This window comes from Giraffa tippelskirchi, chromosome 12 (genome assembly GCF_054371585.1).
Source record: "Giraffa tippelskirchi isolate mGirTip1 chromosome 12, T2T-mGirTip1v1.2.pri, whole genome shotgun sequence".
Classification (NCBI taxonomy): Eukaryota; Metazoa; Chordata; class Mammalia; order Artiodactyla; family Giraffidae; genus Giraffa; species Giraffa tippelskirchi.
The window spans coordinates 81,058,944-81,084,353 of NC_137286.1; positions in this window are offsets into that span (position 1 = coordinate 81,058,944).

The window sequence follows — 25,410 nt, forward strand, 5'->3', positions numbered from 1 at the left end:
TGAGTTTTGTAACCGAGAGATCCACTGTAATCTTGTACATATAGTTTCAGTGATATGGCTGGGAAAGAATCTAGACTGCAGTGGATTGTGAGAGGTGAGGAAATGGAGACATCAACTGAAATGAAAATGTTCAATAACATTTGCCTATGAGAGGGAGTCCACAGTTAGAGAAATAACTCATAGCTGTATGGGGACTGATGTTCAAGGAAGGAACTTGGAGTTTTTCATGAAAATGGGAAGTGGTTGTAACAGGACAAAAAGGATTAAAAGAAGCAAGAGAGGGAGCAAGAACACTCTAATTATGGGAAGAAAGGAAAATTAGGGCTCCCTGGATAATTCACAAAAGAAATTTGAAGAACCTCTTCCTGCATTATAACTAGTTCTATTTCTTGCTTTTACTTCAGATCTGCAAAGTCTGGGGCACAAAGATGGATAGTTTTATAAAAGTATTAAAAACAGTCTTGGTATTTATTTGTGATATATTAGTCATCTTGGTAACATTTTAAGTGCTATCTTTTAAACATTTTTGTAACATATGATATGTTATTGTTCTTTCTTCCTTCCTGATGCTTGAAAATTCTTTCAATTGTTTTATGATTTTCTTTATATGTGAAAACTTTTCCTTAACCTTTTATAGGCTTGGTCTGTTATCTGAAACAGTTGTATTTCAGGTATATAATTACTGTTGAGAGTCCTTTCAGCACTTGAAGAATGTTGTAGTACTTCCTCATGGTCTCCTTGATGTCTGATGAGAAGTATGCTGCTCTTTGAATAGGAGCTCCCCCATACATAAAGTCTTGCTTTTCTCTGATTGCTTTCAATATGTTTTGTGTTGTTGTTTGTTTTCAGACATTTAATTAAGATGTGTCTTGATTTGGATTTCTTTGAGTTTATCCTATTAAAGTTTGCACACCCTCTTGACTATGTTGATTTTTGTCTTTCAACACATTTGGGAGATTTTCAGCCATAATTGTTTTGCATGCTCTTTCAGCCCTACATTATTTCACCTCTCCTCCTATGATCCTGGCTCTGAAGCTTTGTTGCTGTTGCTGTTGTTGTTTTCTAGTTTATTTTCTATAGATTGTTCAGATTGGGTAAATTTTACTGATCTGTCCTCAAATTCACAAATTTGATTCCCTATCATCTCCATTCTAATAGAGTCAGGACTTGTACAAGACCCTCCTTTCTGATGCTCCATGTGCCCTGGCTTTGCAATGTCACAAAGCAGGTGGAATGCAGGAGCCTCAGATCTATTACAGAAGGGGAGCTCTTCCACAGGTCCTTTATTTTTAGTGTGACGTATGGATCAATGATCCTCCTTGCTGGTTTAATGGGGATAATCTTATGTTGTTGGGGGGACTTTCCTTGGGTACTGGCAAGGAGTGAGCTTACCTGGTCCACCTTCAGTTTGTCGATCAGAGGTCAGGAAGCATGGACTTGGATTTTCTTCTTCTGTTGGATGAAATTTTGTAAGAGTTATGCTGCTGTATTGTTCTCCCATTCCTGAGCTTTCTAATAAATCTCCCTTCTTCTTACTACATTTCAGAGTCATCCATTGTTCATCTGTTAAGTTATTAATGCATTTTATAGTTATATTTAGAGCATAGCAGCTGACAGAGATGATTCTACACAACTTTATATAGAAGACAGAAAGTCCGTTGGTTCTAATCTAAACTAGTGGTTCTTAAAATTGATTTACCCCTGATGGCAGTTGACAATGTCTAGAGACAATCTTTCAGTTCAGTTCAGTTCAGTTCAGTCACTCAGTCATGTCCAACTCTTTGCGACTCCATGGACTGCAGCACACCAGGCTTCCCTGTCCATCACCAGCTCACAGTCATGTCCATCGAGTCAGTGATGCCATCCAACCATCTCATCCTCTGTTGTCCCCTTCTCCTCCTGCCTTCAGTCTTTCCCAGAATCAGGGTCTTTTCAAATGAGTCAGTTCTTCGCATCAGGTGGCCAAAGTATTGGAGTTTCAGCTTCAGCATCAGTCTTTCCAATGAATATTCAGGACTGAGTTCCTTTAGGATGAACTGGTTGGATCTCCTTGCAGTCCAAGGGACTCTCAAGAGTCTTCTCCAACACCACAGTTCAAAAGCATCAATTCTTTGGTGCTCAGCTTTCTTTATAGTCCAACTCTCACATCCATACATGATTACTGGTAAATCTTAGTTGTCAAAATAAGGATGAATCCTACTCGTATCTAATGAGTAGAGCCCTCTGCTGCTGCTGCTGCTGCTAAGTCACTTCAGTCGTGTCCGACTCTTAGCGACCCCATGGACTGTAGCCTACCAGGCTTCTCCGTCCATGGGATTTTCCAGGCAAGAGTACTGGAGTGGGGTGCCATTGCCTTCTCCGTAGAGCCCTCAGATGCTGCTAAATATCGTACAATGCAAGAACACTCTTCCACAACAAATAACTATGTAGTACAAGTATCAGTAATGGGGAGGTTGGGATATCTTGATTTAAATAGTCTTCTTTATTAACATCAAACAGATTAGCTACTTTTAAAATGTTTTAGGATTGGACATTTGTATTGGTTTTTTTTTTTTCCTTTCTTCATCATAGAACCACTGATCCTGAGGCAGAACTTAAGCTTTGTAACATGCAAAGAACCTTTCCAAAAATATGCTTGAGGATTTATAACTTTTAATTTTGAAAAATACCATGTTCTTTAATTTGACATGGAAAAAATAGTTATTTCATCACATGACCTTATCTACACTACACTCAGTCAAGAAAATTTTTAAAAAGCTACTAACATCTGTCCCTCCCATTACATCTCACACAATTATCTGCACAAAAGTGGTCTGGGGCTCTGGGCTTCATTTGCATGTCTTTCCTTTGTATACTAAATATCATTTGGCATGCTCTTTAACATTTATTATCCTGGTATCGTTTGATGTTCTAATTTACTCTCTATGTCAGCATCTAATTTACTACTAATCTTTCAAGTGTTGAGTAAAGATCCTAGAAACCTTGCTTCTTTAAACACTGGTAGAGATTTGGGAACTCCCAAAATCAAAGAAGGAGTTGGTGTGGCAGCTCATTACTGAACTGTGAGCTCTAGATCTATTGAGTTACTGCCAGAAAATGTTTGCACTCTGTAGTCATAGGCTTCATCCTTTCATCAATGAGATCTAAAGCAGACTACCTGAATATAGTTAATGCTTCCTGATGATCTGCTTCCTTGGGACTGAGGAATCCTTGTCAATCTCAATGAAGCTCTGCCCTTTAAAAGTGGTGTGCTGGGGCCAATAAAGCAGGCAGGTATTGCTCCTGAATAAACAGCTCATCAAAAGTCTGAGAACAGAAGGTTTAGAATGTATCAAAGCAATTGGCACAGTTGTTCACTAGTTAATTAGGAACACAAAGGCACTTTCGTCAAGCTGGCCAGACCAGGGGGCCATCTGTGTGACAGCATTGCCTCTCTGATGGTATGTACAAATAGAGCTTAGCCAGAGCTCTCAGGGGAAGGCTTGCTGACCTTCCTCCTTTAAAATATATATAAAGCATATGGACGAGATGAAAAAATTGAATATAATCATAAAATGAGCCCCATTTTTAGTGTTTAGCCTTTTGAAGAATTTCCTGGGGACTTATGTCCTATTTATGTTAGTTTTGATAATTGTTTTATTTTACTGCTACATATTTTAGTAAGAGTTGTAATTATTCCCAGTCTGTGGAGGTCAGGACACTTCTAATGCAGTAACACTTAATGTATTATAATTTTTTTTTAAGTTTTCTGCCTCCTCCAGTGTGCGTAAAGTAGGAACATGTTCCTTCTACCTAGTACAATCCTGGAATATAGTGATGCAATGGGATAATATTGAAAATTTTTAGTTTTGAAAATAATGTTTCTGGTTTACTCTGACTTCTGAAAACTACATAAACATGCATATTAGTATCTGAAATGCTAAGCTGCTAAGTTGCTTCAGTCGTGTCCGACTCTGTGCAACCCCATAGATGGCAGTCCACCAGGCTCCGCCGTCCCTGGGATTCTCTAGGCAAAAACACTGGAGTGGGTTGCCATTTCCTTCTCCAATGCATGAAAGTGAAAAGTGAAAGTGAAGTCACTCAGTCGTGTCCGACTCTTCGTGACCCCATGGACTGCAGCCTACCAGGCTCCTCTGTCCATAGGATTTTCCAGGCAAGAGTACTGGAGTGGTTTGCCATTGCCTTCTCTGGTATCTGAAATAGCTTTGTGTAATTATATTTTTGTTTTTTATCATTCTTATACTTGAATGTGGGGATAAAGTGATTCAAATACCTTCTATACTATCCTGATATGGACATTTGAATATTACTTCTCTTTCTTAATTCTATCCTCCTCTTCTATTATCTAAATTGCCATCATCATAAACACCATATGTTTACAACAGAAAGATGCCATGAGAGGTCAAGGAAATTGGTACAATTTCCTTGTTAGCAGATCAGGAACTGATAATGAATAGGTTTCATTTCTGGGACTACTTGTACCTCACCATATATTGTCAAGAGACAGAAAGAACTAATAGACATGTACCCTGATCTATTTTTCTGGTAAATTATGCTTTAGGGGGGAGAAGTAGATTGTGTGTGTGTGTGTGTGTGTGTGTGTGTGTCAATAAAACTCCTGATTACAGACTTATGTATTTGCATGTCATGAATTCATATGCAGTTATAGAGTTATGTCTGTATTTGCGGGTCTATTTAACCAAATAGACAGTGAATCTTGGTGCCCAGGGCCATATCTTATCTCTTATTATAGTCACTGCTCAAGTGCACTAAGTCTGAATGCACATAAAGCATGACAAGATAACAATATGGGTGACCCTTAATGAATACTTAGTGAATGAAAGACTCTCATTCATCAAAAACGGACTAAATATGAGATGACAAAGGTTCATATATATATATATATTTTTTTAAACCAAGGAGAATTATATTCAAAACCTAGTAAGAAAAACAAAGCAGGTTTTCCATAAATAAAGGCTAGTATGCAAACAAACTCTAAATTAATCTTTTTAATTATGACCGTTATTATCTTCTGTCCTTTGGAAGTCATTTCTTCCTTTCTAAATCACTTAAGCACATGATTCACATCCTTTCTCTTGTCATTAACCTTATGGTGGAGAGTTCTGACAAAATGTGGTCCACTGGAGAAGGGAATCGCAAGCTACTTCAGTATTCTTGCCTTGAGAACCCCATGAACTGTATGAAAAGGCAAAAAGATAGGACTCCGAAAGATGAACTCCCCAGGTTGGTAGGTGTCTAATACACTACTGAAGATCAGTGGAGAAATGACTCCAGAAAGAATGAAGGGTTGGAGGCAAAGCAAAAACAATACCCAATTGTGGATGTGACCGGTGATAGGAGCAAAGTCCATTGCTGTAAGAGCAGTATTGCATAGGAACCTGGAATGTCAGGTCCATGAATCAAGGCAAATTGGAAGTGATCAAACAGGAGATAGCAAGAGTGAACATTGACATTTTAGGAATCAGCAAACTAAGGTGAACTGGAATGGGTGAATTTAATTCAGATGACCATTGTATCTAGTACTGTGGGCAAGAATCCCTTAGAAGAAATGGAGTAGCCATCATGGTCAACAAAAGACTCTGAAATGCAGTACTTCGATACAATCTCAAAAACGACAGAATGATCTCTGTTGGTTTCCAATGCAAACCATTTAATATCACGGTAATCCAAGTCTATGCCCCAACCAGTAATGCTGAAGAAGCTGAAGTTGAATGGTTCTATAAAGATCTACAACACATTCTAGAACTAACAACCAAGAAAAGATGTCCTTTTCATTATAGGGGACTGGAATGCAAAAGTAGGAAGTCAAGAGATACCTGGCGTAACAGGCAAATTTGGCCTTGGTGTACAGAATGAAGCAGGGCAAAGGCTAATATAGTTTTGCCAAGAGAACACACTGGTCATAGCAAACACCCACTTCCAACAACACAGGAGAAGACTCTACACATGGACATCACCAGATGGTCAATACCGAAATCAGATTGATTACATTCTTTGCAGCCAAAGATGGAGAAGTTCTATAGAGTCAGCAAAAACAATACCAGGAGCAGACTGTGGCTCAGATCATGAACTCCTTATTGCCAAATTCAGACTTAAATTGAAGAAAGTAGGGAAAACCACCTGACCATTCAGGTTTGACCTAAATCAAATCCCTTACAACTATACAGCTGAAGTGACAAATAGATTAAAAGGACTAGATCTGATAGACAGAGCCTGAAGAACTATGGACTGAGGTTCCTGACATTGTACAGAAGGCAGAAATTAAGACCACCACCAAGGAAAAGAAATGTAAAAAGGCAAAATGGTTGTCTGAGGAAGGCTTACAAATAGCTGTGAATAGAATAGAAGTGAAAGGCAAAGGAGAAAAGGAAAGATATACCCATTTGAATGCAGAGTTCCAAAGAATAGCAAGGAGAGAAAAGAAAGCCTTCCTCACCAATCAGTGCAAAGAAGTAGAGAAAAACAATAGAATGGGAAAGACTAGAGGCCTCCTCAAGAAAATTTGAGATACCAAGGGAACATTTCATGCAAAAATGGGCTCAATAAAGGACAGAAATGGAGTGGACCTCACAGAAGCAGAAGATATTAAGAAGAGGTGGCAAGAATACACAGAAGAACTGTACAAAAAAGATCTTCACGACCCAGATAATCACTATGGTGTGATCACCAACCTAGAGCCAGACATCCTGGAATGCAAAGTCAAGTGGGCCTTGGAAGCATCCTATGAACAAAGCTAGGGGAGGTGATAAAATTCAAGTTCAGCTATTTGAAACCTAAAAGATGATGCTGTGAATGTGCTGCACTTAATATGCCAGCAAATATGGAAAACTCAGCAGTGGCCACAGGACGGGAAAAGGTGAGTTTTCATTCCAACCTCAAAGAAAGGCAATACCAAAGAATGCTCAAACCACCGCACAATTTCACTCATCTCCCATGTTAATAAAGTAATGCTCAAAATTCTCCAAGCCAGGCTTCAACAGTACGTTAACCTTGAACTTCCAGATGTTCAAGCTGGTTTTAGAAAAGGCTGAGAAACCAGAGATCAAATTGTCAACATCCGTTGGATCACTGAAAAAGCAAGGGAGTTCCAGAATAACATCTACTTCTGCTTTATTGACTATGCCAAAGCCTTTGACCGTGTGGACCACAACAAACTGTGGAAAATTCTGAAAGAGATGGGAATACCAGACCACCTGACCTGCCTCTTGAGGAACCTGTATGCAGGTCAGGAAACAACAGTTAGAACTGGGCGTGGAACAACAGACTGGTTCCAAATAGGAAAAGGAGTACGTCAAGGCTGTATATTGTCACCCTGCTTATGTAATTTATATGCAGAGGACTTCATGAGAAACGCTGGGCTGGAGGAAGCACAAGCTGGAATCAAGATTGCTGGGAGAAATATCAATAACCTCAGATAGGCAAATGACACCACCCTTATGGCAGAAAGTGAAGAAGATGATGTTACCTCCCAAATCTCCCAAATCTCCTTGAGATCCTATGCAGTGTTGTAGAACCCTGGCCAGACAGGCGGTTCCCAGATTCCTCAAGTCTGGCCAGTAATGGACTTACATTGCTGAGTAAATATATTAAGTGCATGGATAGAACATGAATAAAGCTTTTTGTGCCTACCTTATCGTCTTTGGCTGGTTTTGGTATCAGAGTAACATTAATGAGTTGAGATATAGTTTCTCTTGTCTTATGGAAAAGATTGTGGGAAACTGGTAATAATTTATCTTTAAATGTTTGGTAGATTTCTCCAGAGATTTTTAATTATGATTGAATTTCTTTAATCATTATCATACCATGCAGATTATATATTTCATTTCATCTTATTTAGTTTGTAGTTTTCAAGGAACTAGTCATTATTATTCCAAGTTTATGTGCATCTACTTGGTCATAGTATGTCCTCCTTTTTTTTTTTTTTTTACTGGCTGCCAAATAGTAATATCTCTGATTTCTGATGTTTGTGGTTTAATTTTGCCTTATATTTTTGTCAATATTGCTATAGGCTTATCAATTTTTTTAAATATTTAAAGATTCAGCTTTTTGTCTCACTGATTTTCTGTTTCAATTGTATTTATTTTTCCTCTACTGTCTTCCTTATGTTTGCTTTGGGTTTTCTCTTTTTTTCCCTTCATTTTCCACTTCTTGATAGAAATTCACAACCATTTACTCATTTGTTATTATTCACAACTATTGCCCATTTCTAAATGAAAGCACTTAATGTCATAAATTGTCTTCTAGCACTGATTTAGGTGCATCCCATATAATTGGGTATACCATGTCTTGATTTTCATTTAGTTCAATTTATTTTTTTAATTTCCTTTGAGACTTTAACTCTGGACCATTGGTTATTTGGACATATTTTTTGATATTTATAAATTTAGACATTTTTCCATTGTCTTTCTGTTATTGATTTCTAGCTTTATTTAGTCCATTGATATAAGAGAATTAATTCTCTAGTTTCAATTTTAAATTGGAGGTGTTTCTAGGGCACAAAATATCGTCTATCTTGGTGGATATTCCCTGTACGCTTGAAAAATATGCATTCTACTGTGTTTGGGTAACACATTCTATAAACACTAACTAGACCTGCTGATCCTATTATTCAGATTTTTTATGTCCTTGTTGATTTCCTATCTGTTTGTATAAACTGAAAGTGGGGTGCTGAAATCCCCAATGATCATTGTGAATTTCTCTATTGTTTTTTCACTTCTAACAGTTTTTGTTTTATATATTTAGAGGCTCTATTGTTTGGTTGGAAAACATTTAGCATTATACATCATTATGCAAATGGTTTTATCCTTTCATCCATTTAATATTATGCAACGTGCATCTTTGTATCCAGTAATTTTCTTTGTTCTGTGGTCCACAATTTAATATAGCCACCCACATCTATTTGTTTGGTTACATTTACATGGCATAGCTTTTTTCATCCTTATACTTTCAATCTACTTTTGTTCTTAACTTTGAGTTGAGTTTCTAACGACACATCTAATTAGGTCACATTTTTTTTTATCCACTCGCTAATCCTTGTCTTTCAAGTGATACATTTGGACCAATTGCATTTAAGATAACTATTGATATGTTTGCACTTAAGTTTAATATTTTATTATGTGTTCTAGTTCCTCTTTTTAAATTTATTTTATATTATCTTCCTGTGGATTGCCACAATATGTTTAAGATTTTATCTTGATTTATAGTATTCTTTAGGATATCTCTTTGTATATTTTTATATCAGTTGTTCTTGGTATTATACCATACAAAAATACACAAAAGTTGGTATAAAGATAGAATACATTAAAATTATTAATAAAAGTATTAGGCAAATGCTATTGATTATTACAGGCTTTGATTAACCAGCTAGAAGCTGAAGTAGTTTTACTTAAACCAAATTTCCACAAGCCCTCTATTTTTCTTATTAAAACAACAACAACAACACAGTTTATTTGCAATCTCAGAGTTTCTAGTCTACAATAACTTTAGGGTTAACAGAGGCTCCTGGTCAAACATCTATGGTCCGTCTTTTTCTCCTAGACCAAATAGTTGGTTGGTCACCAGGGACTCTACTGCCTTTAGATAGAGTGGTAATGCAGTTGACCAATCAATGCCTAGTCAGGGATTGCATAATTGCATTTATACCCTCCAACTTTCCATGTAGGTGAAATCATGGGACTTGTTTTGGCTGATAAAATGTGAGCTAAAGAGCTGTGTCACTTCAGTGGCAAAATGGTTAAATATACTGAATGGCTTCTGTAAACATTTCCCTTCTTTTCTTCTCCCCTTCATGATTGTAAGATGGATGGCAACAAGATAAACTTGAAGATTGAAACAGCCTAAATACCCAAGCACTGTTGGAAGAGAGCCACTCCAAAAGCCAGAAGACCAGGAACATCTACACTTGATTTTGAGTGAGTGAGAAATAAACTTGCTCTTAAACCACTGAGATTTTGTAGTATATTACAGAAATCAACCTGTTTTTCACATGTGTGTGTGTTAAGTATCTTCAGTTGTGTCTGACTCTTTGCAACTCCATGGACTGCAGCCCACCAGGCTCCTTTGTCCACGGGATATTCCAGGCAAGAATTCTGGAGTGGATTGCCGTGTCCTCCTCCAGGGATTTTTCACATAAACATTTCTTAATAGAACACCCCCATCTTGGCATTTTTCCTTCTCCACTTTCTTATATGACACTTTTATTGACAGACATTGGCAGGTTGGGATATTCTTCTCTTTAGCGCCTGTTGACATGTGATACCGCAGATTAAGAGAGGGAGTAAAGTCTATTCACCTACCCATTTGTGCTGGGATTGCCATGTGCTTATTTCCCCCTGGTTAGTTATATTTGACCACAAGTGAAGATAGGCTGTGCTGTGTGCTTAGTCGCTCAGTCTTGTCCTCCTCCATGACCCCATGGACTATAGCCCACCAGGCTCCTCTGTTCGTGCGGAGTCTCCAGGCAAGAAAACTGAAGTGGCTTGGCATGCCCTCCTCCAGGAGATCTCCCCAACCCACGGATCAAACCCTGGTCTCACTCTTAAGTGTCAGAAGTACCAGGGAAGCCCAAGAATACTGGACTGGGTAGCCTATCTCTTCTTCAGAGGACCTTCCTAATCGAACCAGGTTCTCCTGCATTGCAGGTGCATTCTTTACCAGCTGAGCTATCAGGGAAGCCCAGAAGATATGCTAGTCTAGAACAAAAACCTTAACAAACAGTGTGCATTTCTATCTTGACTCTGTGTGATCTCTCAACAAGGAGAAGAAGCCCTGGATAGACCCATCTCCCTTATTCTTTTGTCTAAGATGAACAAATGAGGCACATGACCTAAAACAAAACCCAGCTAACAGTAAGAGGAAAGAGAAAAGTAAATGCTTATTCCAGGCAGGTATAGAATTTTAGAATTTGGAAATTTTATTTAAAGAATCATTGTTTTGACACTAGCAGATAAATACAATGCATACTTAAACTGAAGGGAATCACTTTAAATTTCCCAATATTTAGCAGAGGGAAAGAAAACAAAAAGAACATATTTGGCTTGAAGGAAATTGCCTCTTTCTATTCCTGGTTTGCCGAGAGCTTTTAGCAATGGGATTTTCATTTTATTCAAATGCTTTTTCTGTGCCTATTCAGATCATCTTTCCTTCATGCTACTGATGTGATGTTATATTAATTGATTTAGTTAAACTGCACAAGCCTTGAATTCCTGGGACAAATTCTACTTGGTCATGGAGTCTAATCCTTCTGATGTGCTACTGAATTTGTTTTGCTAGTGTTTGGTTGAAGAGAGACTTCCCTGGTGGCTCAGATGGTAAAGCGTCTGCCTACAATGCAGGAGAGACGAGTTCGATCCCTAGGTCGGGAAGATCCCCTGGAGAAGGCAATGGCAACCCACTCCAGCACACTTGCCTGGAAAATCCTATGGACGGAGGAGCCTGGTAGACTATAATCCATGGGGTCACAAAGAGTCGGACACGACTGAGCAACTTCACTTTCACTTTTCTTTTTGGTTGAGAAGTTTTGTGTTTGTTTACATAAGGAATATTTGTCTGTAGATTACTTGTGGTGTCTTTTTCTGGTTTTGGTATCAGGGTAATGCTGACTAAATAGAATGTGTTAAGAAGTGTTCCTTCCTCTTCTGTTTTTTGGAAGATTTTGAGTAGTGTTGCTGTTAATTTTTAACTAGTTGGTAGAATTCAGAGTCAGACACGACTGAAGCGCCTTAGCAGCAGCAGCAGAATTCACCAGTGAAGCCATCTGGACCTGGACTTCTCTTTTCTGGGAGGTTTCTGATTACTGAGTCAATCATTCTACTTGTTGTAAGCTTGTTGAGATTTTATTTCTCAAACCAGTTTTAGAGATTTGTGCACTGCTAGGAATTTTTTCCATTTTACCTAAGTTATCTAATTTATTGATGAATAGTTATTTGTATTATTATCTTATAATCCTATTTATTTCTTTAACTGTGGTAGTCATTTTATTTTTAATTTTGGTTATGTGTGTCTTCTCCATTTTTTTCTTACTTAATCTAGTGAAAGACTTTTTAATTTTGTTGATCTTCTCAGAGAACCAAGTTTTGCTTTGTTTTGTTTTGCTGTTCATTCTATTGTTTGCTTGTTTTTTTATTCTCTATTTTTTGATCTCCATGCTCATCTTAATTATGCTCATCCTCTGCTGATTTTAGGTTTAGTTTGTTAGTTTTTTAAGGTACAAAGTTAGGTTGTTGATTTGAAATCTTCCTTCTTTTCTTGATGCACACTTTTCCAGCTATAAAATTCTAAAATGATGAATTACTTATCTCAATATGTTATATTTTCCAAATGTTAGCTAGGATGTGGAGAGGTAGGTATTCCATAAACTGCTGGTGGGACTGGAAAGTGGTGCAGGCACAGTGGCTGCAGTTTCGATTCCTCAAGAAGTTAAAGATAGAATTATCATATGACCCATCAATGTCCTTCCGGGTATAATACCCAAGAGAAATAAAAATATATGTTCATGAGGAAACTTGTACACAAATATTCATAGCAGCTTTACACAACATAGCCAAATGGTAGAAACGTGAATGCGCATCCATGAATGCTTAAAGAAACTGGTATATGTGCATCATGAAAGGCATAAAGAGGGGGAAAAAAAGCACTGGCATAAACTACAACTTGGATGAATCCTTAAAATACTATGTTAAGTGGAAGAAGTCAGAAAAAAAAAAGCATCGGATTGCATCATTTCTTTTTTTTTTTTTAGTTCTACCAGTTTATTGCTACCAACCCATTTCCCTGTACCCTCATGCACGCGTGCTCAGTCATGTAACCCCGTGGACTGCAGCCCACCAGGCTCCTCTGTCCATGGACTTTTCCAGGCAAGAATACTGGAGTGGGTTGCCATTTCCTTCTCCAGGTGCATCATTTCTATAAACACATATATAATGAATTCAGTACAAGAAATTCGTAGAGACAGAAAGCAGATTAGGGGCTTACCAAGGAATGGGGAGTTGGGGAGTGGTTACTTAAGAGTACTGGGAATTTTTAGGGGAAGACATAGTGTTGAAACTGGAGAGGGCTACATGCTTCACAACTTGTGAGTGTACTAAATATCATTGAAATATGCACTTTAAAATGGTTAATTGTATTTTATGTGTATTTCACCTTAATAAATAAAACAACGTTTTAAAGGTAATTAAGAAACAATGCTGTGACTGCAAACTCCTTGAGGGTTTATACTTCCTAGGTCTTGCACAATGTCTCAGAAAAGTGCTAGAAACTGAGCAGCCGAATGAGCAAAAGTCCTGATAGACGGTAAAAAGCCACAGGCAGCAATGTCACTGGGACAAGGGCAACGGAAAACTGCAGCATTCTAAAGCAATAACAAAAATATACGGTAGCCATTGCTCAAGTTGCTTGCATCAGTGAAGTACGATGGAATATTCAAGGGTAGGAATTCTCAAAAGCCTGCTGGCCGCTTCTCCTGTCTGCACCGGAGCTGCCCTCAAATCCCTGTCCGAGGCTCCCTCCCTTCACCTGCAATGACAAGCATTTGAGAGGCATGCTAACTAGAAATACTTGCTGCCACCTGGCGCTGAATTCCCCCTAGACTTTTCACGTTTTGGAAATTTTCTGTAGGTCAGCACATGTAGAAGCACTCTTACTCCCAAGAAAGCAGTACCCCATTTTCAAAAATGTCATACTATGACAGGAAAATCATCAAATTAGGATACACGCATATTTATCCTGCTACCTAATGAAAAGCAAAATTGTCCCCTACAGCATATTCTCAAATACTTGGGTGCTAATTTTTAAATGATCTGGCTTCTACCGATTTTTTTTTTTTTTTCTTTTTTAGCGTCTGGTATGGCACCTGGTGATTTATAGCCTGCAGCTTTGCTGTTTCTGATATTTACCAGAGGATGCGGTGTGTCCGGATCTGAAGAAAACGAACGCTCTCATTTCCATGGGACTAGGCACCCAAAGAGATGTGGGCATTCCACCTCTGCCCAATCTTTTTGAAAAGAAGAACTGTGTATTGTAGGTGCAAAAACAGAGGATAAATATCTCAAAGTGACTCCAACTGGGACTAGGTTTCTGTCCCCATGACAGAACAAGGTTTCAAAATGTCTGGAAACCACATGGATATTTGAGTTGCTGCCTGGCTCTCCCCATTGCTATTTTAGTTGATAGACTAACCTAGAACTCCACTCTGTCACTCTCTTCTTTGTCCTTGGACACAGCTTAAGTTTCCAAATCCACGTTAGTTGGCAATAACTTTATCACTTGTTTAAGAAAATGTTGGGACAACCCACTCACCATCAGTAGATTTATGGCTATTTGATAGAAATAATACAAAGACCAGAAAGATTTGCACAGATGAAAGTCTGTTCAAAATCATTCCAATGTGAGAGTACAACTCTTTCTACTTGTAGCGTAAGGTTCTAGGGATACAAAATGCATAAAGTACAGTTTTATCCTTATGCTGCTTCTGCAGGACCTCACCAAGAAAATGAAAAGGTATCACCTTTACAAGGGGATTATTAACAACTCAAAAAAGGCACTGGTGATAAGAACTCTACAGCCATGTGAAGAGCTCAGATCATGGGGTTCCAAACCAAAGAAGCATTGAGAGATTAAGTAACTGCACTAATGCCAGGAAAAAGGTTGGGATTTAGTTCCTGTGGCTATTCTCCAGAAAAGGTAACAATGGGTCAATATGCAAATTAGCAGTACACTAGTGAGCTCCACTGCCCATTACTTCTTTAACAGATGGTGATTTTTGTTTGTGTTATGAAATTTTTTCTGTATGTGGTACATTACCCTTTTATCCACGGTACGTGTGTGTGCTAAGTCGCTTCAGTTGTGTCCAACTCTTTGTGACCCAAAGGACTGTAGCCCACCATGGTACATATAACATCATGATCCTTGATTATTTGGTCAACTAAAAATCTTTTTAGAGAGAAGAACCATATGTGTTTAGCAAGAATTCTTATCACAAACTTACATTGCTTATTTTTATTAAAAGAAAAACTTTACAAAGTTTAGCCAAGCAGACTGCATGTAGATGCTGAAGATACAGCAAAATCACAGAATTTTGTAGAGCCTCGCCCATTAAACTCTCAGAGTCTGATGGGGATGCGCTGCCTGTGCCCAGGGTCCTTGATCAGCCTTCTGAGCCAGATGCTTGCTTATTGTCTCTGCCCAGCACTCATTTTCAATGGGTTCTCTAGCACCGTCTCTTTAGTATCACAATAATATATGACTTTTGTTTAAATCTTTGATCACAGACCATGTGTTTCTCATGAAGCATTTGGAAAAATACAAATTGATGATTTCCAAATCCTGGTTGCCATAGAATTTTAAGAATATAAAAAGTTATTTTAGGTTTTTATACAAATCTAGTGTAGTTACTAAACACTGTTCAGTGTTATCATTTCTAATTCACTTGCGCTCTCCAACATTGTAGACTGCAGAGTAAATATGATGTCTTATCTGTTACGTGCACTTTAAGATTATAGAAATGTACCTTGCTTTATTTAATTAAAATGCAAGCCTTGAATTAAAATAGTAGTAGTCACAAAACAATGTAATGAATCATCCAAACTAAAATTAAGTTGATCATGCACATGGCTAAATTGATATATTTAGGGATGCACATTAAACCGCATTGACAGAAGTGGTAGAAAATCAATGAAACTAAAGTACAGCAGTGTCATAAGGCCTAGCATGCTGACTGTGTCTTTCACTTTCACTAAAAATGTCAATAGAACTTAAGAAAATTGAAATGCAGAAGTCAGAGCTAATTATTTCATTGTACTTTTACAATAGTCATGGAAATTTATTCAATCTTTACTCATGCATTGTAAAAGAGTTGAAAGCTAAGAATAGTTCAGATAGGAGACAAATAAAAATTGATGTGTCAAAGAAAAAAACTGATGTGTCAAAGAATCCCAGAAACTGGGTAAGAAGAAGTCATTTTGTTAACCAACTAGTAAATGGATATTATATAATATAATAAGGAGGATTACTTTCTTGAAACATAATGAGAAATTCAGAATGTGAAAATGGTGGGGGATAATGGTTATTTAGTAGATAGATATTTGCAAGTATACATAATTATGAATGTGAGGACACTGCAGAAGAAAAGCAAAATAAGAAAAAACATAAATGGTCATTGATCATATTATTTACAGAAAATAAGCAACATCAAATTATAGAATAAATAGTTGTGTAGGGAGCTAGAGAATGACTTAATTTCATTCTTTCACATGTAGCTGTCCAGTTTTCCCAGCATCAAGACTGAACGCTTTGAAATGCTAGAGGAAAAAATAGGCAGAACACTTTCTGGCATAAATCACAGCAACATTTTTTCAATCCATCTCCTAAAATAATGGAAATAAAAGCAAAAATAAACCTACTTAAACTCACAAGCTTTCACACAGCAAAGGAAACAATAATCAAAATGAAAACACCACCCACAGATTAGAAGAAAATATTTACCAATGATGTGACTGATAAGGGATTAGTCTCCAAAATTTACAAAGAGCATCAAAACAAGCAACCCGATCAACAAGGGGACAGAGACTAGCAGGCACAAGAAAAGATGTTCAACATTTCTAATTATTATAGAAATCAAAATCAAATAAAAACTACAATGAGATATCACTTCACACCAGCCAGAAAGCCTATCATCAAAAAATCCACAAACAATAAATCCTGGAAAGCATGTGGAGAAAAGAGAATCTTCCAACACTGTTGGTGGAAATGTAAATTGATACAGCCACTATGAAGAACAGTATGAAGATTCCTTAAAAAAAACTAAAAATAGAGCTACCATATGAGCCTGCAATCCCACTCCTGGGCATATATCCAGGGAAAAACATGATTCGAATAGATACATACATCCCAGTGTTCACTGTATCATTGTTTATAATAGCTAAGACATGAAAGCAACCTAATTGTCCATAAATAGAGGAACGGATAAAGAAGATGTGGTGCATATAAACAATGGAATAATACTCAGCCATTAAAAATGACAAAATAATGCCATTTGCAGCAACATGGATGGACTTAGTGTCATACTAAGTGAAGTAAGTCAAGTAGAGAAGGAGAAATATCGCATGGCATTCCTTATATGTGGAATCTGAAAAGAAATGATACAAATGAACTTACAAAACAGACATGCTGACTTAGAGAACAAGCGTATGGTTGTCAGGAGAAAGGATAGGGGAATGGATAGTTAAGGAATTGGTGATGGACACGTACACACTGCTATATTTTAAATGGATAACCAATAAGGACATGAAACTCTGCTCAGTGTGATGTGGCAGCCTGGATGAGGGGGGAGTTTGGGTGGGGGAATGAATACATGTATGTGTATGACTGAGTCCCTTTACTGTTCACCTGAAACTATCACAACATTGTGAATCATCTATATTCCAATATGAAATAAAAGTTAAAGAAAAAAGAGTTGTGGAGGAATAAAATCCTTTTAGCTTAAATCCAAAAAGCCATTTTGATGTTCAACTCTTAAGATATTACTTACTACCTTTTCATGGTTCTATTGTGGATCTGTGTGAGATGGGCCTCAAGCAGATGATTTTTTGAAACAGATTCCAGTTCTGACTTCCCTTGTAACCCTTGAGTGAGTTTATAGAGATTTAAATTTTAGTTACTAGGCCATTAGGAAATCAGGTTTTGTGAATGAACTCAAACAATGAGATGTACACCCAGATGCAATGATCAAAATGGTTCACAGATATGTGACTTCCCACAAAATAATTTCATTCTGGATATAAAATATATAATATAATTAGTGTTCATGCCTACTGTAGATTTTCTACAAATGTTTTGCAGTTCCTGGTTCTACAGATACCTAAAGCAGCAGCAAATAGTAGATTTTCTTCAGGTACTTTAACAAGTAGGTAAAACAAGGCAAATAGGATCATTAGCAGTTTTCCCTTCATCTCTGAGTCTCATTTATTTGAGTTCTTGACCTATTCAGTGCTTTTGAATCTGTGCAAACCAAGTGATCCTAAGGTGCAAAGATTCTAAAGGGTGAGAATGAAGGGTAATTATCCAAACTGGCCTTATAGTGAGTATGAAAGAGGAAAGCGTATCTAGAGGGGTCAAGGTCACAGCAGAGGCGTTAATGTCACATTTCATAACCAACTGTCAAGGAGAAGAGAGGAAAGGGAGAAAGAATAGTGAGTGGAGAGAGAGGGATCAGAAAAAGGAAGGCATGGTTGGAGGTGAGTAGTCTACAATACGTAAGGCACTGATAACTTCTGCTAACATTGTGTACTATGTATTCAGGGATTAGATGTGGCAGCTATAACTGAACCCTTTCCTAGAGCGGGCTTCATAACTTTATTATTATTGCTATTGTTTTTCCTTTGTTTTAATAGTAAAATTCTCCGTCAAACCAAATATTATATAGAATACCAATACGGAAGTAAATAAAAATTGGACTGTTTAGATTGGTTGAAGCAGGATGTTTTATTTACTTTCTTTACACTGTTTATCTTCCTCTGCTTTGGACAAGCCTCAATTTTGTCATATTATGGTTTTACATTTTGAACAGTGAATAAATAAGTTCCATTTAAGGAAAGGATTAGTTATGTCTTTTACCAATGCTGTATTTTTGGCAAATTTCTCCTTAATTGGAAATAATACTCATTCTTCATATTAACTAGTTTCCAAGAGTATATTTTTTGCTTCTCCTTTTTTCCTAATGCACATTTCTTCCATAATATCCCCCAAATTCCCATACTCACAGTCAACAAACTTGGTTATATTTCGAATAGGAAACATCATCCCAAGACTATTAGTTTCGGCTGAAGAAGCTGCTTCGTTTGAAGTTGCCTGCCTCCTGCCATTTCAAATAATAATCAACTATCAAAAGACGCCCTCCAGGAATGTCATAGAGATGAACAGCTAGATGTAAAGAAAGCTTTCAATACCCTTGGAATAACTGATAGACTCGAATTTCCTTCATAGACCGACGACTCATTACCATTACAGATGTGAATAAATCATGAATTCTACTTCTCTAGATGAAGGCTGTTGCTACGCCTGCAGGGTCCATAATCAAGGTGGTTTTCCAGACAATATAGGAAAAAGAAAAAAAATGCTACTTTTGCTTCAATTAGCAAGATAAATAAAGTTTATGGTTGGAAAATTTTTTTGCTTAAATTATCAAAATTATAGCTTCCATCCTCTGTTTTGCTTAGAGTGTAGAAACAGAAAGCAGAAAGAGTTTGCAAAAATGCAATTGTTTTTCCACAGTGGGCTTGCAAAAGAGACATCAGATTAGCCTCTGGAATTGTTGCAGAAATGCACAGGAACTATAAAAAATAATTAAAATGTGTAGAGTGATTTTCGGAGTTTTATTCATTGCTGAATTTTGCAAACTTGGTCTTTGCTGTACTTAAACTTAACAGGCCTAAGCAATGTTCCCCCAATCCCTCAAGGTCACCTTTGTGTCCAAGGATCATGTGAATCGTAGTCTAAGGGAAACGATGACCTCCCAGTGGGTTGCTTGGTCCAGGTGGTTCTCAACCTGACTGCAAGAGAAGCACTTGGCCTGGGGTGGCGGTGAGGTTGGGGCACGAACCTTTCAAAATAGTACTGCCTGGGACCTACCTGAAGAGATTCTGGTTTTAAAAGGCCCGGCCATCATTATTTTTAAAAGATACCCAGGTAATTCTATGTACAGCTGGGATTAAAAACGATTGAACTAGTCACTATCTTGGAAGCCTTTTACTCATTCTCTGGTCATGAAATTCAACTTAGTGTACTTGTTATCATATTGAGACTACATTAATATCCAAATATATCTTGATTTAGAAAGACAGAAAGTAAACTTTGGCTTTGCAGTGATTAATGGATCTTTATTTTTGCCAGCTCCTGTTTTCCTCAACCCTCCTATCTGAAATCTACTTGTGAACTTATTACAAAAAAGAAAATGGGTAGGTAATCTATTAGTCATCAAGGCTCACTATATTAGAGTCACAGAACTCATTTCATTGATGGAGACCTAGTATATTATTTCCAAACCTTGACATTCCCTTAACTCTATTTGATTATGACAGTTCACCTACTTAAAGCCCGAATCCTCTTTTTTACATATAAGTCTGATTGCTCAGTTTTTTTGGTCATCCCACTTACCTCTTACCAATCATATACAAAAGATAACTTCCTCTTATTACTACAGTCTCTTATCAGTGCCTTGTTTATGAATAGATCACCTAAAATTGAGTTTACAAGTGTCCACATGCCCCTTGGCATTGCCTGCTGCACTAATTCCTGCTACCATGGTTCCTACCATGTCTCCAGTTGCTTGAAGGATACCTGAGCTAGCCATTCTTAGACAGATAAAGATTGAACTTCTTAGATGTCCTTGAGCAAAGTAATATTTTCTCCCAGCATATAATCTATTGTCTTGGCTTTCTTGATTTCCTACACTGCTTTGCTTTGCAGAGATCCCACTTTACCTTATATTTTCCTTTATCATGAAACTAAAGTTCTGTAATGTTGATTTGCAAGACTGGTAGTTATTCTTTCTTTTATTTTGTTTCTTATTTTTGCTAATATTTATAATCCGTGTATTTATTTGCCTACTCTCTATTTACTGTAGATTATAAGATGTACCGTATGTGTTGACAACCTGTAATTTTAGAATCTTAGGAAAAAGGAAAGTTTCCAAACAATGAAATAAAGCTTTGTAAAGGCAACACCCTGGAGATCAGACAGGGTTTAGTCATTATGGCTGAGCCTGGGGCGTTCCAAATGCCTTCCAGTAATTTGTTTTCTCATGTTTAAAATTAATTGAACTTTCAAAATGGTTTGCTTCTGAATTATATGCTTTAGTATTTATTTCACCAGACTCTAAAAGGAAGTTTAAGAAATCCAAAGAAAATACATAAATCCTAGTATGTGTCCCTGCTTCTTAATTTTGAGAAATACATTATTTTCATGCATATAAAATAAATTTAATTTCACTTATTTTTACAATGATGTTAAAAAAGAATTTTAAAAGAATTTCTATGGATTATTATAATTATTTACTGTGCTTTTTAATCATAAGAATTGCTTCTAGTATAAAACATGTATCAAATAAAAACACAAATTATCAAGAAAATTTAATGGATTTCAACAAGGATGATGGAGACACTTTGATTGTAATCATGGCATATCAAAATCTCTGTACATTTGATTTGGTACCAACAGCTTTATCTCATGATGACCATTTCTCTCTTTTTCTCTATAGTTTAATATTCCACTCTTTCAAAATATGTCTTACGTGTATTCATTTAAATGACAGATTGTCAGTGCTTTCAGTTCTGCCTTTAGATATATCTCAACTATAACTTCTTCATGCTGTGTAAATACTACAGAATATGACAGAGTCAAAAGGATTCTGTATAAGGCAAATGATGTTATAAAAGCCACCCAACGATAAATAGGGAGATACAGGGAAGGCGTATAATTGTATTAATTTCTATGCATAGTGACTTCTAGATAAAATGATGTATTGAACACACCCCTTGACCTGCACTGTCTCCTGTACACTCACTGAAATGTTGACAAATGGTTCAAAAATGGGGAAACCCATAATTTCAAAGAGAATAGGAGAAATAAATGACAGTATATGAGAAATGTCAAGCAAATTTTGGAAGTGGAAAGCACATTTACAGGGTAACTCAGCAGAGGTAAATTTGAAAGCTGAGAGTCAGCAGGACGAATGATGTCAAGAAGCTAGTTGGAATGTTCCAGGTCACGGGGCTGAGGAATAGCACAAGTTTGAAAGCCCATGTCCACTTTGCGTGGAGAGCTGACTCTCTACCTCTGACCCTAAACCTACAAGCAGATTTGCTCTCTCTAGAGGTTGAACGAGAGCTTTTCGAAACTCAAGTAAGCCAAGGACAAATAAAGGAATTCAACATCCTAACCAGCTTGACCCCAGTCACTTAGCCCCATCTGACACCCTGAAACCTGGCACACAGTCTTATATACAAAAGGAAGGAAAATAAAAAATATATACTTTTTACTCAAAGAGCAGAGAACTTCAACACTGAAAGTCAGTTCAGTTCAGTTCAGTCGCTCAGTCGTGTCCAACTCTTTGCGACCCCATGAATTGCAGCACACCAGGCCTCTCTGTCCATCACCAACTCCCAGAGTCTACCCAAACCCATGACCATCGAGTCAGTGATGCCATCCAACCATCTCATCCTCTGTCGTCCCCTTCTCCTCCCGCCCCCAATCCTACCCAGCATTAGGGTCTTTTCCAATGAGTCAACCCTTCACATGAGGTGGCCAAAGTATTGGAGCTTCAGCTTCAACATCAGACCTTCCAATGAACACCCAGGATTGATCTCTTTTAGGATGGATTGATTGGATCTCCTTGCAGTCCAAGGGACTCTCAAGAGTCTTCTCCAACACCACAGCTCAAAAGCATCAATTCTGTGGCGCTCAGCTTTCTTCACCGTCCAACTCTCACATCCATACGTGACCACTGGAAAAACCATAGCCTTGACTAGACGGACTTTTGTTGGCAAAGTAATGTCTCTGCTTTTAAATATGTTATCTAGGTTGGCCATAGCCTTCCTTCGAAGGAGTAAGCGTCTTTTAATTTCATGGCTGCAGTCACCATCAGCAGTGATTCTGGAGCCAAAAAAAGTAAAGTCTGACACTGTTTCCACTGTTTCCCCATCTATTTCCCATGGAGTGATGGGACCAGATGCCATGATCTTAGTTTTCTGAACGTTGAGCTTTAAGCCAACTTTTTCACTCTCCTCTTTCACCTTCCTCAAGAGGCTCTTTAGTTCTTCTTCACTCTCTGCCATAAGGGTGGTGTCATCCGCATATCTGAGGTTATTGATATTTCTCCCGGCAATCTTGATTCCAGCTTGTGTTTCTTCCAGCCCAGCGTTTCTCATGATGTACTCTGCATAGAAGTTAAATAAGCAGGGTGACAATATACAGCCTTGACGGACTCCTTTTCCTATTTGGAACCAGTCTGTTGTTCCATGTCCAGTTCTAACTGTTGCTTCCTGACCTACATACAGGTTTCTCAAGAGACAGGTCAGATGGTCTGGTATTCCCATCTCTTTCAGAATTTTCCACAGTTTACTGTGATCCACACAGTCAAAGGCTTTGGCATAGTCAATAAAGCAGAAATAGATGTTTTTCTGGAACTCTCTTGCTTTTTCGATGATCCAGCGGATATTGACAATTTGATCTCTGGTTCCTCTGCCTTTTCTAAAACCAGCTTGAACATCTGGAAGTTCACGGTTCACGTATTGCTGAAGCCTGGCTTGGAGAATTTTGAGCATTACTTTGCTAGCATGTGAGATGAGTGCAATTGTGCGGTAGTTTGAGCATTCTTTGGCATTGCCTTTCTTTGGGATTGGAACGAAAACTGACCTTTTCCAGTCCTGTGGCCACTGCTGAGTTTTCCAAATTTGCTGGCATATCTAGTGCAGCACTTTCACAGCATCATCTTTGAGGATTTGAAATAGCTCAACTGGAATTCCATCACCTCCACTAGCTTTGTTCGTAGTGATGCTTTCCAAGGCCCACTTGACTTCACATTCCAGGATGTCTGGCTCTAGGTGAGTGATCACGCCATCGTGATTATCTGGGTTGTGAAGATCTTTTCTGTACAGTTCTTCTGTGTATTCTTGCCATCTCTTCTTAATATCTTCTGCTTCTGTTAGGTCCATACCATTTCTGTCCTTTATCGAGCCTATCTTTGCATGAAATGTTCCTTTGGTATCTCTAACTTTCTTGAAGAGATCTCTAGTCTTTCCCAATCTGTTGTTTTCCTCTATTTCTTTGCACTGATCACTGAGGAAGGCTTTCTTATCTCTCCTTGCTATTCTTTGGAACTCTGCATTGAGATGGGAATATCTTTCCTTTTCTCCTTTGCTTTTCACTTCTCTTCTCTTCCCAGCTATCTGTAAGGCCTCCTCAGACAGCCATTTTGCTTTTTTGCATTTCTTTTCCATGGGGATTTTCTTGATCCCTGTCTCCTGTACAATGTCACGAACCTCTGTCCATAGTTCGTCAGGCACTCTGTCTATCAGGTCTAGTCCCTTAAATCTATTTGTCACTTCTACTGTATACTCATAAGGGATTTGATCTAGGTCATACCTGAATGGTCTAGTGGTTTTCCCTACTTTCTTCAATTTAAGTCTGAATTTGGCAATAAGCAGTTGATGATCTGAGCCACAGTCTGCTCCTGCTCTTGTTTTTGCTGACTTTATAGAGCTTCTCCATCTTTGGCTGCAAAGAATATAATCAATCTGATTTCGGTGTTGACCATCTGGTGATGTCCACGTGTAGAGTCTTCTCTTGTGTTGTTGGAATAGGGTGTTTGCTATTACCAGTGCGTTCTCGTGGCAAAACTCTATTAGCCTCTGTCCTTCTTCATTCTGTACTCCAAGGCCAAACTTGCCTGTTACGCCAGGTGTTTCTTGACTTCCTACCTTTGCATTCCAGTCCCCTATAATGAAAAGGACATCTTTTTTGGGTGTTAGTTCTAGGAGGTCTTGTAGGTCTTCATAGAACCATTCAACTTCAGCTTCTTCAGCATTACTGGTCGGGGCATAGACTTGGATTACCGTGATATTGAATGGTTTGCCTTGGAAACGAACAGAGATCATTCTGTCTTTTTTGAGATTGCATCCAAGTACTGCATTTCGGACTCTTTTGTTGACCATGATGGCTACTCCATTTCTTCTAAGGGATTCTTGCCCACAGTAGTAGATATAATGGTCATCTGAGTTAAATTCACCCATTCCAGTCCATCTTAATTCGCTGATTCCTAGAATGTCGACGTTCACTCTTGCCATCTCCTGTTTGACCACTTCCAGTTTGCCTTGATTCATGGACCTAACATTCCAGGTTCCTATGCAATATTGCTCTTTACAGCATCGGACTCTGCGTCTATCACCAGTCACATCCACAGTTGGGTATCGTTTTTGCTTTGGCTCCATCCCATCATTCCTTCTGGAGTTATTTCTCCACTGATCTCCATTAGTATATTGGGTACCTACTGACCTGGGGAGTTCATCTTTCAGTGTCCTATCCTTTTGCCTTTTTGTACTGTTCATGGGGTTCTCAAGGCGAGAATACTGAAGTGGTTTGCCATGCCCTTCTCCAGTGGACCATTTCCTGTCAGACCTCTCCACCATGACCCATCCGTCTTGGGTGGCCCCACTCGGCATGGCTTAGTTTCATTGAGATAGACAAGGCTGTGGTCCATGTGATCAGATTAGCTAGTTTTCTGTAATTTTAGTTTTAGTGTGTCTGCCCTCTGATGCCCTCTCGCAACACTTACCGAAAGTCAGTTATCAACTGAAAGTCAGTTATCAACAAAAATGGCTGGATTTCTCTGCTTGATTC